At 44.6% G+C, this 3812-nt stretch overlaps 1 protein-coding gene across 4 annotated transcripts in view; it reads right to left on the reverse strand.

Moving 5' to 3' along the window:
- Positions 1 to 3812, reverse strand: part of LMAN2L (lectin, mannose binding 2 like) — a 32417-nt gene that overhangs the window by 2664 nt on the left and 25941 nt on the right. The window lies entirely within an intron of this gene.

Genomic DNA, 3812 nt, shown 5'->3' on the forward strand with positions numbered 1-3812 from the left:
GGGAGCGAAGACCGCCCCCCTCTCCCCCACCTGGGGGGAACTAGGGGGATGCCTCCTCAAAAAAAAAAAAAAAAAAAAAAAAAAGAGGTATGTTTCTTGAAGTCAGTATTTTAGTTCAAGCCTCTGATCCACAGCTAACCAGCAGTGACCTTGAAAAAATAATTGAAACCTCTCCATTTTGCAACTAAAAATAAGGATGGGGAACAAGGCATATTTTATATTCTTCTGTATTTAAGTTTTTAATCAACAAGCATGCATTACCTGTATAGAAGATCCCTGACTTAAAATGGTTCGACTTACAATTTGCCGACTTTATGATGGTGTGAAAGGAATATGCGCTCCGCAGAAACCACACTTCAAATTTTGAGTTTTGATCTTTTCCCAGGCTAGCGATGTGTAGTACGACACTCTGTACTGAGGCTGGGCAGCAGCAGTGAGCTGTAGCGCCCAGTGAGCCACACAATCACAAGGGTAAACAACCGGCACTACGTCGTGTACCGTATTCCATACGTTACATCAGACATTCAACACTTTGTTACAAAATAGGCTTTGTAACAGAGGATTTTGTTTAGAGAATTTTGCCCAACTGTAGGCTAATGTAAATGTTCTAAGCACATTTAAGGTAGACTAGGCTAAGCTATGATGTGCAGTAGGGTAGGTATATTGAATGCATTTTCAACTTACAGTATCTACAACCTACAATGAGTTTATTGGGACATACACCATTGTACATCAAGAAGCATGTGTATAGGCCTGGCGCGGTGGCTCAAGCCTGTAATCCCAGCACTTTGGGAGGCCGAGACAGGCGGATCACGAGGTCAGGAGATCGAGACCATCCTGGCTAACCCGGTGAAACCCCGTCTCTACTAAAAAACACAAAAAAACTAGCCGGGCGAGGTGGCGGGCGCCTGTAGTCCCAGCTACTTGGGAGGCTGAGGCAGAAGAATGGTGTAAACCCGAGAGGCGGAGCTTGCAGTGAGCCAAGATCGCGCCACTGCACTCCAGCCTGGGCGACAGAGCGAGACTCTGTCTCAAAAAAAAAAGAAGCATGTGTATAATTGAAACATTTAGAGATAAAACAAGAATTAAATCCCATATGTTAAACCTTCCAGCACAGTAAGAAGAGACACAGTAGGACTGCAGCTTCCCTGCTGGTGAAGAGCACACACACATGCATACACACGTACCACAAGAAAGGGTCTCATGGCAGCTGTTTAATGGGCCACGGGCAGGGCACAGCTATGGGCATGGGATACACTGCCTTTCTGGATGATGCCTGTTTCTCTGTGGCTTCTTGTAACTGTGACTCTTAACTTCCCCAATAATTACCAGAGAGAAGATGAAGCAATTAGGGACTAGATTTCTCTCTTTAAAGTATCATTATAAACTCCTACATTTAACCATATCTGATGTGTTGCAATGCACTAAAGTTAAGACTCTTACTGATGCTCAACTCACCTGTCTTTGTCCAGTAGGAGCCTATTGGCTCCTGAGTCTCTTTACATAAACCCAGAAGTTTTTTTTTTTTTTCTCAATACTTTCTTTTTTTTTTTTTAATTTATTTTTTATCATACTTTAAGTTTTAGGGTACATGTGCACAACGTGCAGGTTTGTTATATATGTATACATGTGCCATGTTGGTGTGCTGTACCCATTAACTCGTCATTTACATTAGGTATATCTCCTAATGCTCTCCCTCCCTGCTCCCCCCACCCCACGACAGGCCCTGGTGTGTGATGTTCCCCTTCCTGCGTAAACCCAGAAGTTTTTTTTATAACTTCCTTGCTTTTCTAGGAAGTTCCAACTTACAGATTTCCTACCTCGAACCTTGCATCAGCCATTTCTCAAGGAAGCTGCAGTGCCTTTTAGTGGGAATTGGTATTTAGAGACCACAAATCTGAGTGCTAGGGTGCTCATTGCTACTAGGTTGGTTATTGACTGGGGCCTGGACTTCTGGGCATTTACGTTATTAGGAGAGCATCCACAGCTGCTTGGACTGCTAGAATCTTAAGCAGATTCCTAGGAGGTGAAAACTGGATTCACCTTCATTGGAAAATGTTAACTGTCAGAGTTTAAACTGTCTCAGTTTAAACCATGGGACAGGATAAAAGGCCAAGGCAATGCTCCTCATGCAATGCAGGGCATTAAAGCCTGGAACAGCAGGGAAACATCCTAACTTTCTCAGCAGTTTTCAACAACCCACTACACAACAAGTGAGAGGATGGCAACAAGAAAGACCTCAAAGGAAAGAAACAGCTTGCATTTAGGGATACTCTATGGGCAGAGAACACTGACTTACTAACTTAGGTACTCTCACTAAAGACCTAGGGCAAAAAACTTAGAATAGACAAAAAGTTATTCTCTCCTGCCATTTCTGACAGTTGGAGACTTTCCATTAAAAAAGTACTTCAGGAGGTTAACCCAGAAACCTGTAAGCTCAAAGGAAAATGCGTAGTCACATAATGAATATATAGCAAAGATCTCCAGCCTGTGCCTCCTGTCCCCCGCCGAGGCTGGATTCTTCCCACAGGTCTGACCTGCTCAGTGCTTAGAACCTAACTGCCAAACGAATCTCCCTACGTGACAGAAAGCAGATCAGTGGTTGCCTGGAATCCGAGACGGGGGGCGTACTGCAAAGGGGGATAGATAATAAGGCTTTTGGTAGATGATGAAAACATTCATATCTTATTTGTAATGGTGACTACATAGGTGTAAATATTTGTCAAAACTCTTCAAACTGTATTTTTCTGTTGTATGGAAAGCACACCTCAATAAAGTTGATTTAAAAAAAAAAATCAGATGCCAGAGTTTGAAAGACCAGCAGATTGCATTTTAAAAATCCAGATTTCCAGGCTGGGCTTGGTGGCTCATGCCTGTAATCCTAGCACTTTCAGAAGCCAAGGCGGGCAAATCACGAGGTCAAGATGGAGACCATCCTGGCCAACATGGTGAAACCCTGTTTCTACTAAAAATACAAAAATTAGCTGGGTGTGGTAGTGTGCGCCTGTAGTCCCAGCTACTTGGGAGGCTGAGGCAGGAGAATCACTTGAATCCAGAAGGTGGAGGTTGCAGTGGGCCAAGATGGCAGCACTACACCCTAGCCTGGCAACAGAGCGAGACTTCGTAAATAAAAAAAAAAAAAAAAAGCCTGGTGCAGCGGCTCAAGCCTGTAATCCCAGCACTTTGGGAGGCCGAGACGGGTGGATCACGAGGTCAGGAGATCAAGACCATCCTGGCTAACATGGTGAAACCCCGTCTCTACTAAAAAATACAAAAAAACTAGCCAGGCGTGGTGGCAGGCGCCTGTAGTCCCAGCTACTCGGGAGGCTGAGGCAGGAGAATGGCGTAAACCCGGGAGGCGGAGCTTGCAGTGAGCTGAGATCCGGCCACTGCACTCCAGCCTGGGCGACAGAGCGAGACTCCGTCTCAAAAAAAAAAAAAAAAAAATCCAGATTTCCAGCTTCTCTTGAAAACTGGAAGATTTGGCCTCACTGAGCTGACACTTCCTTTTAGCTACAATGGCTAGAGCTCACTAGCTGTCGGCTGTTTCAGATAGGTATCCGCCTTTCCATTTTGCCACAAGAAACTTCTATTCCAAACTAGCTTTATCCAGAACAAATTATATTAATCAAAAGAAACAGAAGTTCAGTTCCTTTTCTCTTCCCAAAAGATGTTATGACTGGGGCTAAAGCAAAGAGAGTAAGTGTATAAACGAGAAGCTAAGAATCAGGCATTGGCCGGGCGCGGTGGCTCAAGCCTGTAATCCCAGCACTTTGGGAGGCCGAGACGGGCGGATCACGAGGTCAGGAGAT

Source organism: Rhinopithecus bieti, unplaced genomic scaffold (assembly GCF_001698545.2).
Source record: "Rhinopithecus bieti isolate Rb0 unplaced genomic scaffold, ASM169854v2 scaffold_54331, whole genome shotgun sequence".
Lineage (NCBI taxonomy): Eukaryota > Metazoa > Chordata > Mammalia > Primates > Cercopithecidae > Rhinopithecus > Rhinopithecus bieti.